Source organism: Anoplophora glabripennis, unplaced genomic scaffold (genome assembly GCF_000390285.2).
Source record: "Anoplophora glabripennis isolate ALB-LARVAE unplaced genomic scaffold, Agla_2.0 scaffold719, whole genome shotgun sequence".
In the NCBI taxonomy this organism is placed as follows: Eukaryota; Metazoa; Arthropoda; class Insecta; order Coleoptera; family Cerambycidae; genus Anoplophora; species Anoplophora glabripennis.
In genome coordinates this window covers 26,293-42,412 of record NW_019416803.1, presented here as the reverse complement: position 1 = coordinate 42,412, position 16,120 = coordinate 26,293, and the positions used below count along the sequence as shown (strand labels likewise).

The window sequence follows — 16,120 nt, the reverse complement described above, 5'->3', positions numbered from 1 at the left end:
TTTCTATAAAGGTTTCAAAGAATTTAACTCTTTGCCAAGTAATATTAAAAATTATGTCTCTTTAAATGTATTTAAACATAATGATTCGAAATGTTCCTTCGTAAGTGGAGCAAAGTTTTATTATTGTACGGAAGCAGAGGGAAACCAATTTGAATATTTAATAAAATAACTTTCTTTCATTCATTGATATTTGGTCTTATTCTTTAAGTGATTTTATTGTCATATCCAAACCAAAATTTAAACAGTCGTATGTCGTCATGAGCAGAAATGAAAAAGTTTTAAAATATAAAAAGTTTAAGGGTATTTTACGCCTCTGCCTAAGGCGTAGTTTCCAAAACACCAAAACTTACGCCATAATGTGTCCCTCTTGAAAAAAAAATCGAGTGTCTTAGGTTTCTTTTTAATTCCGATATTTTCCAGATGGGAAGTTTTAATTGGAACACCCTGTACTACATGTACAAATTTATAATAGTTTGTTTTTATATTTTTCAGTTTGATATTACACGTTATGGAATGATGATTCTCATATCATTGTCCATAATCCTAAGTTATGGTATATTTGCCACCATAATAGCTCTCACTACTGGTTCGAATATATTATACCTCATTTTTGCATGCCTAATAACAGTACTTTTTTGTGTGGTAAGCATTTTTATCTCTGTCATAAGTTACCGTAACTGTATTATGTATTTTCAGTATTTGATGTATGGTACCCAACAAATTTTGGGAGGCCGCAGAATTGAGATATCACCAGAAGATTACATACTGGGAGCGATATCCCTCTATGTGAATATAATAATTATTTTCTATTACATATTAATTTTGGGTACACATTGTAGATAATTTGTGTCAAATTTCAAACACAATGTGAAAAACATTTAACTTAAATAATTATGTACTTATTTAATATAATAAATAAATAACTGCTGTAACATAAGAAACTAAACCTGGTTAATTATAAAGTGCAGAATTTATAAAAACAATAACAGTAGAAGATACAATAAAAAAACTTTACTTCCACAATTATAAGATATTTTCTAAAAATATACGAGGTGATCCAATAAAAAGTAACTTTAATTAAATATTCAATATATGCACAATACATATGTCGACGTCTAACGCTCTCTATATAATGAATCTCCGTTCTCGATTCCTTAATAACATTGTTAACTAAGACGTGACGAAAGCCAAAACAAGAAAAATGCATAGGGAAGCATGTGAGCGCTGATAAGAGTCAATCGGCTTCAACGTCATCACCGGTCATCGATTTTCGAACGGACTAATTTCCTACATTCGGCCATCCTGAAACTTGACCTGTCCTCAGGTTACACGGAGATCCGTTGATCTCATCGTAATGAAGTTAGAGATCCGTTGATCTCGTCGTATTAGAGATCCGTTGATCTCAACGTATTAGAGATCCGTTGATCTCATCGTATTAGAGATCCGTTGATCTCGTCGTATTAGAGATCCGTTGATCTCATCGTCTTAGAGATCCGTTGATCTCATCGTATTAGAGATCCGTTGATATCATCGTATTAGAGATCCGTTGATCTCTTCGTATCAGAGATCCGTTGATCTCATCGTGTTAGAGATCCGTTGATCTCATCGTGTTAGAGATCCGTTGATCTCATCGTGATGAACTTAGAGACCCGTTAATCTCGTCGTATTAGAGATCTGTTGATCTCATCGTATTAGAGATCCGTTGATCTCATCGTATCAGATTATTTCCTCATCTCCTGATTTTCCCCCACTACTCGACTGCGTACTTGCGCTTGGCCGTTTTTGAGCATGTTTGACGGAATTTTTCACCTATTTCGCATCATTTTATCGAAAAATTAAAATATACGTTTTGCAATATTACAACTTTACTTTTAAAATCCGGATGAAAAATTAAAATCGGACCACGTCAAACACATCCAGAAATGTGGCACAATAGTGCACCACAAAATTTAAATTACAATTGTGCCAAAACTAATATTTCGATAGCGCCTGCTTTCTGCTCACTTAAAGTACATAATCCACTACTTTTGTGCACAGGGTCAACTTAAAAAATGGCGGAGTAATGAATTTAAAAAAAAAAACAATTTTTTTATTTTCCCGGCTTTTCGTTCCGGATCGATCGACCTTTCGTTTTATTCGTATTTCGATTCTCTATAAATTGTCTCATTTTAGCATTCAGATTGCTTTGCTAGTTTAGGTTTTATAAGCAAAAAACTAAAAAAATGCGTTTTTATTAGATAAAGATGTTTAATAAAAAATTAATTAATGGTAAATTGGAATAGGAAACATAAACATATCTGTACATCTACAGACTGTCTTTTATATGATGGCACAGTCCGTTTGCTACTAGTATTTTTATCACAAAATCACTGATTTTATAAATTGATTGGCCTAAACTACAGGGTGTCCGGTAAGTACCTCCTAATCTCTCGGGAGTGTATAGGGGAGGTCAAAATAAAACTAGTCCTTCCTATAATTTTTTTTCCTAATGTGCCCCCTAACGGAGTTATGGGGGGTCAAAGGGGTACCTAGAAATTAACGTTTAGGGTTATAACTTTGAAACCACCCTGTATATTTTAATAAAATTTTCGTACGTTGTATTACACATGGAGCTCTACGATTTGATGCTAAAATCAACTTTTTGCTATTATCAGGTGTCCAGAAACGGACTGGCCCTATCACAATTTTTCTCAAAATTTTGACAGAAGTAATTTTATCAAACTGAAAATATTATTATTAGATACTCTGAAGGTTTTTCTTTAAAAATGGTACTCTTTATTTATTTCGAAAAAATGAACGGTTTGCGAGATAAATCGGTTTTGAAAAAAATTGGTAACAAATACAACAACAATTAAAATTTATTTTTTTTACATATTATTTCATGCATTTAATTTCTTTAACTTTATCAAGTCCAGAAATCTTTGAACGGGTTGGCTATACTTTATGAGCAAGTAGTGACCAATTAAAAATAACATTTGAAAAATAACTTACTTACAAGACATGCAACAAAGAACATTCAACAATGAACAAAGGTACCTAAATGTTACTTCGGTAGATGTTCAAAATGAGCACCCCGTACTTCAATGCACTTTCTAATCCTACGAATGTTTTCCCGGTGCACTTGAAATAATATTCCGTGATTATTGCGGAGATGGTCACAGTTCTGTGTTAGCCTCAGCAGAAGTTCCTCTCTACTATTTACGGGTGTTGAATAAACGTTATTTTTTAAATGACCCCACAGAAAAAAGTCTAATGGGTTTAGGTCGGGCGACCTAGGTGGCCATAATACAGGTCCGCCTCGACCTATCCATCGATCACCAAAAACATTCGTCAGATGTTGACGTACTAAACGATCAAAGTGGGGTGGTGCACCGTCATGCATGTACCACATTTCAGTTCTTATTTGAAGGGGCACTTCTTCTAACAAAATATTTAGATTTTCCTCTAAAAATTGCAAATAAAGAGCACCATTAAGTCTTTGCTCCAGAATAAATGGACCAATCAAATGATTCCCGATAATGCCAGCCCACACATTCACCATAAACCTTTGTTGGTAGCGAGTTTGAACTAAAGCGTGAGGGTTTTCTTCATCCCAGACATGTAGATTATGCGAATTAATTATGCCGTCTCTTGTAAAACCTGCTTCATCGGTGAACAAAATAGATGTACCAAAATTATGATTCCGAATATGATGCTGTAAAAACCAATTGGCGTATTGAAGTCTTTTTGGATAATCATCTGGAGACATAGCATGTACTTTTTGGATGTGGTACGGGTAAAGCAATTGTTCTTTCAGAGTTTCATGTACAGCCCATTTTGTAACATTGTTTTGCGCCGCAAGCTTCCTTATGCTATTTGAAGGATTATTAGCAACGTCTTCCAATATTTGTTCCTCTACATGAGGGTCTCGTACTCTCCTCGGGGCTCCTGCTCCACCACGGCGTGGCAAAAAGCTTCCTAAATAAAGGATTCGGAAGAAATTAGTTTCACTAACGTTTTTCACTATTTTTTTTTACCTGTTTCTCTTAAACTACGATCAACTCTTTCAAAAGTTTTTGGACTCGGCAAATGTCGACCCGGAAACCTTTCCTCATAAAGTCTTCTTGCCTCCACGGAGTTGCATAATGCTTCCCCATAAATTAGGTGCATATCAGCATATTCTGCACAGGAATATTCTTCCATTTTTAAATGTTATTTCTAACGGCTTAAAACGAATACCACAATAAAATTGAATTTTTATTCTGTCACGCGCCTTTGACAAGTACTTTAAAATCAACAGGGTCTAACAACGAAAACAATAGAAAAGAACTCCATGGAGACAAGAGCAATAATAATTTGTAGATGTATTTTGGTCATAGATGTTGATTTTACAAGAAACGGCATTATTCATTCCCTTAATTCACCACCAGTAAATGTTTATGGTGAATCTGTAGGCTGGCACTAGCGGGAATGATTTTATTGTAAAAAAATAAATTTTAATTGTTGTTGTATTTGTTACCAATTTTTTTCAAAACCGATTTATCTCGCAAACCGTTCATTTTTTCGAAATAAATAAAGAGTACCATTTTTAAAGAAAAACCTTCAGAGTATCTAATAATAATATTTTCAGTTTGATAAAATTACTTCTGTCAAAATTTTGAGAAAAATTGTGATAGGGCCAGTCCGTTTCTGGACACCTGATAATAGCAAAAAGTTGATTTTAGCATCAAATCGTAGAGCTCCATGTGTAATACAACGTACGAAAATTTTATTAAAATATACAGGGTGGTTTCAAAGTTATAACCCTAAACGTTAATTTCTAGGTATCCCTTTGACCCCCCATAACTCCGTTAGGGGGCACATTAGGAAAAAAAATTATAGGAAGGACTAGTTTTATTTTGACCTCCCCTATACACTCCCGAGAGATTAGGAGGTACTTACCGGACACCCTGTATTTTCTAGAAAAGGGAAGACTAGGAATGCTGTTTCCCTTTTCACCCTGTACAAAGCAAAATAGTTTGAAAATCTACTGCTCATGTTTATTATACATGTCAAAATCATGTCAAATGATATTTAAGTTATGAGCTCAACCAATATTGAACGAGCCAGTAATAAGAAAGATGCAGAGCCTGAAAGGCAAATTCCTGATCAAAATAACGCTGAACAACAGCCTACAACATCTGGTATTGGGACTCGGTTAAATGTAAAACTAACTGTTGTGACAAGAGATACTGAAGAACATATTGTACGTAGTAGCTCTCTAAGTTCCTTGGATGAATTAGCTATGACTCTACACAATCAGTTTAATAAGGAAGGCATAAGAGCAGTTAGCACAATAAATAGTTTAAATAAAACTAAAAACAGTAAATCCCTAAATGATTTACTAGAAAGGTTAAAAAAGCTAAAAGACAAAGTCGCTCCATTCTCTGCTATCCAAGCACATTCTTCTATAAATACTACTGCTACTGGATCCGTCAGATCTATAATTTCTATAAGCTCAGTAGGAAATATGTTGTTGGAAGAAAGAGACAAATTTGAGGATGACCAGAGCTTTATTACTGTCGATCCTTGTCAGAAGGAAAAAATGACCACTACCGATGCTCTCACAATATTTAGTATGGATGACAGAACTCAAAATACAATAATAGCAAGAAATGATTATAGGAATAGACCTCCTCCTCCATATGAATATTCTCAGAGTCCTCAAATGTATGAATACCAGGGTAGGGCGGGACAAACACCTGTTTATCAACAGCAAAATGTGGTAAGATATTGACTATGAAAACTATTAACGGGTAGATGTAAAAATCAGTGAAACTGAACAAAGAATTAAGTTTTACCTTATTATTTATTAAGAAGACAATATACAAAGCATCCCATGAAGAACGTCAAATTGTTTAAGGGAACGTTATTTAAGTAAAAGTAAAAAAGATATATAAATATTGGTCCAGAAATGCACCATTTCCAATATACAGGACGATTGGTAAATGGAAAACATATTAAATACTCAGTTATTATAAATTGTTTGGTTTGGTGTACTGATTTCAATATTTTCTAGTCTAGTATCCGTACATGTTAAATATTCATTTTGACTTATTCTATCTGAGGTTCGTAAGTTACCAATAAGAGTTTCGTAATGTTCAGCATCAATTTGAACAAAGGGTTTAATGGATGACGACCACTTCTCTTTATCAGCTGTTGGTATCCCTGCTTTGGCTAAGTGAGAAACTGTAGTAGCACGATTTGAATGGTTGGTAATTTTATTATTTGTGATGTCCAGTCCAATTTTACCTGCAGATTCTTTTGTCCATGTATATATAGTATTAATTCCTAGGGGAACATTTTTATATGAACTTTTAGAATTTGTGTTTGTCCAAGAGGGATTTGGAGTGAAAAAAGTCGATCGGATGTTATATTTTCTAAGTAATTCTAATTTTAACATTGTAACGGGACAAATACTTTTATCGTTCTTATTTTTTGTTATCCATTTGCTGTCTGTCAATTCTTTGAACCGTTTTGTGCTGTGTTCGAAAATATTGAATTGTATTCAATTCTTCCTGTTGGCGTGCCGTCTTGATTTTTTTCACTTTAAAATGTTAAATTTTACAGTTTGTAGCCTCTCCTCCCCTCTGAGCCAATTCATAAGAAACTATATGAAAGAATCTTTTTTGTAATCCTTCTGGTTTATTTATATCTCACAATTGAGTCATTCTTACAATTAGTATATTTTCCTTGTCTATTGTTACAGAACATAGCTTTCTTTTCTCTGGAATAGCTTGTAATTCCTTTTTCTTACTGTTTCTTGCAACACGAGTTTCTTTAAAAGTTATGTCAGTAAAAGGATCATATTTAATGTTATAATCAATGAAATATTTTTCAATTTTCCCCAGTTTTCTCTTTTGGTATTATATGCCCAACCCTTTAACATATCCGTTATATTTTCTAATGGAATTATTATTTATACCAGTTCATAATTTCGAATTTGACAAAACTCCATAAGTTATCTCGATATTGACGATTTAGTGTTTTTTGTGGATTGCGGAATTGATTTTTGCTGTTTTTTCTAATTTGTTCAGTCAAAATTTTTCCAAAACGATTAATATTTTTTACATTTTATACTCACACTTTAAAAAATACTTAATAATTGTAATGACAGGAAACATTTTAAACTGATGTACCCCTACTATAGTTTAGTTTAGAGGAATAGGAGTTTTTATCGGTGATAAAAACCTACACACCTTTTTATCGCTGTCAAAGTGCCTGAAACGTCACTATTATGCACCATTTTTATATGCGAGTTAATTTATCCAAATAAAAATTTTATCTAATTTAAATGAGTTGAAATGCTAGTACTTGCGTAAAGGTGTTGCTTTTTAACAGAATAATTTGCAGAACTGGGAATAATTCACCAACCCCTAATCAAATATGCTATATTTTTTTAGCAAGTGGCCTTATAATTTGTATTTTAATATAAAAGCAATGTCATTCAAGTTTTTCCCTTGTAATTTTTTTGCTTTGCAAATGGTTTTACCGTAATTAATTATTTTATTAGTAAACATCAATACATTTACACATTTATATATCTGATTTATCAAAAATTTTATTTCTTTGACAGTAAATAATTGACAAGTTTGGAATTGCACGTTCTTTCATGAAAATTTTTGGAAATGATCACAATCCATAATTCTGTAAAAAAAAAATTATCACATTTATTTAGATATTCCTTATGCTGCAAATTAAATGTGGTAGTTATGTAATTAATTCATCTAATTTAATGCTGCTCAAATAAAGATAATCACAGCGAAAATAGTGATTTTTCCAACAATTTTTGTGAAACAATATTCAATTTAAAGTTCCTGTACTCTACGAAGCATTATTTAGTTTTACCATCAAATAAAAAAATATCTAATAATCATAATAATAATAATTATTATTATTATTATTTTTATGTGTCATTACAATGTATGGGATAAGCAAGTAAGTACTAAAGTAGGTATTACTACATCAAATTTTGTAGACATTATTATGCATTTTTGAAATATTGTATAAAATTTACTTTTCAAAAAACCTGATGATTGACATCTTGAAAATAGTGCATTTCCAAATGATTATACAAACTTGTTTATTTATTTTTGTCTCGATCCCTTTCTGTTCGTGAATTTTCTCGTGTGACTTCTTTATACATAGTGTTCTAATTTGGGTGACTCATACTATAATCAGAGGTAGTACTTAACTCAAAAAAATAATTGCGATCTTTCTTGATAAATCTAACTACCTCATACCACTTTCCTTATTAGTTCAATTAGAGATCATATTTTTCCTAATATATGTTATGTAATTGCACCATACTAAATTTAGTTTAATTCAGTTCATCATAACAAAGGTACGAAAATGAATTAATACGGTCTTGTACATGGAAAATTCACCCAAAATGGAAATGATGCTCTGGTTTGTTTTTTTCTTCCAGTGAATTCTAAATATAAGGCGCAATTTTTTTTTAAGCTGAAATTTTCAAATATCTCGGAAAATAAGCATTTTACGAAAAAATTAATCAAAATTTAATCATTCCGCAGAGGAAATACAGTAGTGCTAAAATTAGCCCCCTCTCCTTGTAGGTGGAGCAAGGGGGTAACTTGCCAGAATCAAACCAACACTGCAGTAGTTTCCTAAAGAGTCGGGAGACAGCGATGCATGCGTGAAACTTGATTCTGGTCTACCATCAATTAAATATTGGCCACCAGACCTTAGTATTTGAATACACCTCGTAGCAGTAATGTATTCCCTCTGTGAAATGATCAAATTTTAATTTTTTTTTGTAGTGCTTATTTCTTGAGATATTTGAAAATTTCAGGTTAAAAAAATCAGCCATATAATGCTAAATAGTCACCATGTGAATTGTCACAACAAATTAGATATTTTGTAGGAATATGGAATGGGAGGGATTCAAGATGCAAGTCAAGCCCCTCCATATAGAGCAGGCAATTTAGATGCAGAAAATCTATTTCATACAAAAGCAATTAGGAATAAATTTATCAGGAAGGTTTACTTGATACTTGCAGTACAGCTACTATTTACATTTGGTTTCATAGTTCTCTCCGTATATGAGTAATAATTCAGGCTCTATAAATATCTTTTAAATAAAGAAAACACTGAACAAATTTAACTAAACAATAGTCTACCGGGTGTTTCAGAGTTGAAGTGACAAAAGCTTAGGGGAAATTCCGCTCAGCAATTGAGTTTAAAAAAAAACGCTTTAGGCAATTTGAATGAAATTTTTACGGTTTATTAAAACAATTATCATACATCAAATGGACCAATTAGATTTGATTTGATCCAGAATTTTCAGGGGCACACCCAGCGAGCAAGTAATTTTTTTTGTAGAAAATAATATCACCCTGTAGTTTTCTGCGGCTTTTATGTAATATTCAGACAAACCCACTAAAAATCGTACATTTGTGTCTCTTGACTCTTTTTTCTGTCCGGCTTAGTTTTCGAGAACCTTGGCAGGTTTCTCAACTCTATAAGGAAAAATAACGATGCTTAGGAATTATCGCAGTGTGTTTCTTTATGAAAACATAAACAAAACATGAAATGACATTGTCTCTAAAATGCATACCAAAGTCCCAATTTTCAGAAATACATTTTATGAAATTAATAAGTACTTAGTAAGAAAATTAAAACGCATGTTCAAACTGACAACCTCCTACTTCGATGTAAGCATTGTCCCACCATACTTTGTTGTACTCATTCGAAAATACCCGGAGTTTTCTGAATAGCCCGGTAAGAATCGAAAATGCTTTGGGAGTAGCATACACAATGTGTTTTAGGTAACACCAAAGAAAAAAGTCTATGGATGTAAGGTCTAGAGAGCGAGGTGGCCATGCAATGAGTCCTCCTCTACCTAACCACCATCCAAGGTAAACTTCGTTCAAATGGTTTTGTACTTCTCGGTGAAAATGAGTCGGTGCACCATCATGCACGTGCATTCGACGCTTGATATTTAGTGGAACTTCTTTTAGGAGTCCTAGAAGTGTATTGCGTAAAAAATCTAAGTATCCATTTCCATTTAAGCACGGTGGTAACACAAATGGGCCAATCAATTGATTAGCTACAATTCCTGCCCAGACACTTAGATGAAAACTTTGCTGGTGGCCTATTACATGTATTCCATGTGAATTTTCTTCATGCCAAACATGATAATAATTATAGCTGTTAAAATATCAACTTCTGGTAAACAAAGCTTCATCGGAAAATAAAATTCTCCCACTAAACTGTGGATTTGCAAGGTTACAAAGATACCACTGGCAGAAAAAAACATGCCGTAAGTCGTCGGCTAGAATCAGTGCCTAGACTTTTTGGAAATGATAGGGATGCAGCTGCTGCTCATGCAAAATTCTCCAGACTGAACTGTGCCCAATTCCCATAGCATTGGCTATTTCATGAGTGATAGCGGATGGAGTATTTGCCACTCGCACTCTTTCCAAAATATCCCCCTCGGGAGCCACAGTTCGGGCAGTTCTTCTGGGAGCAACATAATGCCTTGTTATACTCAATGTACCAGTTTCTTGCATTCGCCTTTCAATATTTGGAAAAATTATCCTGCTGGGGTGTCGTTTATTAGGAAATTTTCGACGATAAATTCATTCAGCTCTGCAAGTATAACAATAGGCCTCACCATACACAAGAAGCATATCTGTTAGTTCAGCAAAAGTGTATTCCATATTTTTTTTCTCTACCAACAACCAAGACAGGTATTTAAGAACTAACGTTAAATTTCAACTCGAATAAATGCACACTTTGTTAAAAAAGTTATTTTTAGAATGGACAAGAACATTTACTTGGAGTATTTTCGAGGGTAAGTAATGTACTTTGTGACATTTTAGAGACAATGTCATTTCATGTTTTGTTTAAGTTTTCATAAAGAAACTCACTGTGATAATTTTTTGGATATCTTCTCTAAGATTTTGTCACTTCAACTCTGAAACACGCGGTATAATTTAAAAATATATCTACTGCAGGGTTAAAAATGAGTATTTGGATCCTTTAACTCATACCAATTTTTAGAAAAATAATATGATAGCAAAATGTGTTCAGTGTTTTTATTTTTAATTGCATACTGTCCTATACAGTAACTTTTATTTATGTTTTACATTTGATCGCAATTTTTAAATTACATTTTTTTTTAGAAAAACTCTGAAGAAATTTATCATTTCTCAATGGCCGGTGATGATAGCAGCCCTGTAAATCTTAAATTATTGTTATTATAATATAGTTATATATTTATTTTTTAGGGTTGCGTTTGTGATATTACTGATTACATTATTTTGTTACAAAACAATAAGGAGGACATTTCCTATAAATTTTATACTTTTAGTGTTGCTGGTATGTATATATTTATATTAATTTAACACTAATCATCAGTCTACAAATTTGATACTTAAATTTTTAAGAAAATATATAAGGTGATTCTGTCATAATGTCATTAATTTTAAAGATGATATGGAAAAATGAGTAGAATACAAATGCGCGATTAAAAAAATTTAAAAATGCATATTTACACTGAAAAAAATATTTTCAAGTCATTATTTAAACCTTTTCAGACCGCTCGTGACCGCTGGCCCACAAAGGTTTATCCAGAATGAATCTTCACCTACCGTAATATGCGGTCATTAACCTAGCTTTTAATGCCTTTTTAATCCATAAGGAACTACATTGAATAAACAGAAGCTTTTTAGCTAGACACATGAATGAATAAGATATTTTTTACATTTTAAATATTAACAAGTATTATTTATTTGTTAATAAAAACAAATGTATGAGGATAATAATTGTTTTTGAATGTTAGTATTTAGTATTTTTAATATTGTTAACCTATTCACTTCGTTTTATAATTATGAATATTTAGTATTATCAATTAATTATTCAGTTTGTAGTACGTATACCTTATTGTCTGTTTCATTGCCCATGGTATATACCCATTTAAAGTGAGTATGAGAGTACGGATAAAATAAACACTCACTCATTCGTCCATAGCACTTAATAAAGTTTTAGGATCCACTGTACATTGATTTTGAAACCAATTGCAAAATTCTAGATGACTGAAAAAATCAGCTGTTTCGCTTCGACCATCAAACGCTCTATGGTCCGCCAAACAGTGGGAAATATGGGAAAAAATTCTGCACACACTATTTTAACTGTACAGCGGTAATTTCTTTTTTATTCTTCTTCAAATAAGCTTAATTTTATGATCCTGGTGCGATAATTTGATATCGAATGAGAACCTTTCAGCCTCAACACCAAACATAATAATTCGGTATTTAAAAATAAAAAAAAATAAAAAATTTCGTATTTGAGGTTGATTAAACAACGAAATTAATCATGTAGCTTTACAATACTTTTCAACCTTAAACCTGAACCCAAAATTCAGCAAACCTAACCTCAAAGTAATACACTGACTCATTTCTAAATCTATGGGTATAATTACTTGAAAACTATATTTTAGAGCTTATATTTCCTAACTCTAATGGTTGGTTTATAAAAAAGTATTAGTCCTAACTTGGCCGTAACTTAACCTTAATCTTATTCCTAAAAAGTTAAGTGTACAGAATGTAATGTATTGGTTTATAAAAATCTTAACCTTGCCCTAGTTCTATACGTTTATTTTGTACATTTAACTTTTTAGGACTAAGATTAAGGTTAAGTTACGGCTAAGTTAGGACTAATACTTTTTTATAAACCAATCATAAAACCATAAACCTCCACCCACAAACACCTAACCTTAAACCCTTCAAAACCTAACCCTAACCCTCAAAACCGAACTTCAAATTCTAAAAATTCATAGAATGTATATGTTCCACACCAAAATATAAGTCCTTGAAAACTATTTTCTGGAACTTATATTTTTTATTTTTTTGAAACCCCTAACTTCTATTCTTAAATATCTAACCTCAAATCCAAGAAATCTGAGCCAGAAAGTCAAAGGATATTTTCCAAACCAAAGAATGTGACTCCTTGAAAACTCTAAAAACTCTATTTTGTATTTCTGAAGCCTCAAACCTATGCAATGTCCATAAAATCTTAATCTCAAACCCTTGAAACTTCTCAAATCTGCAGAAATAAATGGTTATTTCGATAGATAAAATTTCATCGATAAATTACAAAAATTTCAACAATTTCAGCTAAAAACTCAAAGCTCAAAATCTATATTATTTACAGAAATTATTCGATGGACTGCATTTCGTTATCTTTATTTATAAGACTTAAGCCCTTTTACCACGTCAAGGTAGCAGTCTTTAAAAGGGTTGTTTTCTTGTTTTTTTTTTTGTTTTTTTCTGCTTCTAATGTTTCTTCTATGTTACAAAAATTTTCATTTTATTTTTAAATACCGAATTATTATCTTTGGTGTTGGCTTATAGGCTCTCAATCGATTTAAAAAATTTCTATATACGTGTGTACAGAGGGAAAATATTTTTATTTTTCATTTTACCAGAAAAAGGCATTCTTGATTAAAATCTTTGCTTATCTTTAAAATGCGGTTGGCTTGGAGAGCTTTCATCTTGCATGTACAGGGTGATCAGAAAATCGGTAAAAATAAAAATTGTTCAAGAATAAACTGCCTTTCTTTGTAACAATAGAGGAACATGTTAATAAGGAAAGTTACTTAGAATTGAAATTTATATTATAATTTAAATTTGTGTATGAATCGTCCTACTTTAATAGAAACGGACACTAAAACCTTTTAATTATTCATTTTATGAGAAATTATTGATTAAAATTTTTGCTTGTCTTTAAATTACAGTTGACATGGAGAAGAAAAAAGTTTGACAACAACCTTCATAATGAAAAGTGATAGGGCTTTTGAGTAATACTGACAGTTATTCTTAATATGTTTACATTGCAGGAAAAAATTTATTTAATACAATGTTTTGGCAAAATTACTAAATAAAGTTCTCCCCAGAATGATGAGCAAAAGGCAGTTTATTCTTGAACGATTTTAATATTTACCAATTTTCTGATCACCCTGTACATGCAAGATGAAAGCTCTCCATGCCAACCACATTTTAAAGACAAGCAAAAATTTTAACCAAGAATGCCTGTTCCTCGTAAAATGAACAATAAAAATGTTTTACTCTCCGTTTCTATCACAAATTGAAATTATAATATAAATTTCAATTCTAAGCAACTTTCCTTAATAATATATTTCTGTATTGTTAAAATCAAAGGCAGTTTATTCTTGAACGATTTTTATATTTACCCATTTTCTGATCACCCTGTACATCAAGACGAAAGCTGTCCATGCCAACCGCATTTTAAAGACAAGCAAAAATTTTAATCAAGAATGTCTTTTTCTCGTAAAATGAAAAATAAAAATATTTTCCCTTTTCCACTCTAACAGTGGACATAGTGTAGATATATCAAATTATCGCACCAGGATCATAAAATTAAGCATACTTGAAGAATAAAAAAGAAATTAGCACTGTACGGTTAAAATAGCCGAGTGCGAAGAATTTTTTCCCATTTTTCCCACTGTGCTCCGGTGCATTCTGTATCACAAACTAGGGGAGTGAATTAACGAGAATTAAGGGGTAATTAGCTTACTAAAGGCCGAGACAATTTTTTTTCGATTTTCTGTCTATTAGGACTTCCGAATAGGTGGTTAATATTAATAATATTATGACTGAATTATGAATATTAATAGTCAAAATAAGTAAAATATTTTCAGACGATATGTATGGCCTATACAACGGCAGGTATTTCTTGCTATTATGAAACTAAAATAGTTATGATCTCAATGGGAGCAACAGCAGGAATATGTACACTACTTTCTTTATTAGCTTGCCAGCATTGGGTATGTTTTAAATTATATATACCAGATTACGTGCCTTAAGTTATTTAAACATCAAAAACATTCTATATCTGATACATTTACCTTTTAAAATATCTGTGTCCCTTAAGACTGTGATTCTTACATTATAATTTTAAGGTACAATAAGTTGCAGTTATATTTTTCAGTTCGACATAACTCGATTTGGAATGATACTCTGCATAGCATCTTTAATAATTATGGCTTTCGGCATAGTTGCCATAATAATAACTCTACTTACTGGATCAAACGTAGCATATATTATTTATGCATGCCTAATAACACTACTTCTGTGTGCAGTAAGTATATTTATCTCCTTGTAGTTGTTAGTAATAGATGTATTACGTATTTTCAGTACTTGATGTATGATACACAGCAAATTTTGGGCGGTCACAGATCTGAGATATCACCAGAAGAGTATATACTGGGAGTATTAATGCTCTATATTGATATAATGCTTATTTTCCAATACATACTCACGTTGGCTTCTTATTTTGGTAACTGAAGTCAAGTTTCAAAAACAACGTAAAAACTGTTTGAAGTGAATAATACAATGTTGTACTTACTTGGAACAATTAAATAAACCCTGTGATTTGAAAAATTCACAAGTTAAGAATGGATAAATTCTATACAAATGAAAACGCTTGACTTTCTGCCCACAAAAACTGTTAACACACTTTTAGGTTAGAACAGAGCACTAGAGCAGAGAATGGTTGGCCAGGGCCTGGCCAGGGTTGCCAGCACAAAACATGAGTTGCCAGTTGCCAGAGAAATTTTACCTCTCATCGCCACTAGATGGAAACACAGTAGCCAAAAAGTCGGCGTTTGTTTGAAATAAAAGGGAAGCGGATAATATTATTAAAAATAAATAAATTTTTATATTAAAAAAAATCCCCTCTATCGTAACCTGGGTGCTTTCACTATCTGTCCGAGGCCTAGATAAATGATACTAGTCCGAGGCAACATTTCTGGGTGTGTGAAATGCTCGGTTCTTGCCCCCGAGAGAGAAAAGTTCAACCTTTGTTGTGTTGTCCCCCTACTAACAAATCAGTCTATAATAATGGAAATGAAAATGTTAATTGTGAACGAAAATAATTAGTGGAATAAGAAGAGGAAGGTAAAATGGAAAAATTCCAGACGCTGAAAGGCATTCCCTCCTCGATTGTTGGGAAAAATAACCTGCGCTGGCCAAGTACCCGCCGCGCCATTATTCTATGGCTAGAAGTTGGCCTCAATGATTTGGGATCGAGGGGGATTATCCCTCTTTATCCTGCCTCA

General features: G+C 32.3%; 1 protein-coding gene across 1 annotated transcript in view; it reads right to left on the bottom strand.

Annotated features, from left to right (window-relative positions):
* LOC108913634 (SUMO-conjugating enzyme UBC9-B) overlaps positions 1-15,570 on the bottom strand; it is a 28,305-nt gene extending 12,735 nt beyond the window's left edge. Inside the window, exon 1 of the mRNA XM_018719208.1 lies at positions 15,409-15,570. The gene's annotated coding sequence lies outside the window, so the exon portion shown is untranslated. The remainder of the gene's footprint in view (positions 1-15,408) is intronic.
* Positions 15,571-16,120: the final 550 nt, after the last annotated feature.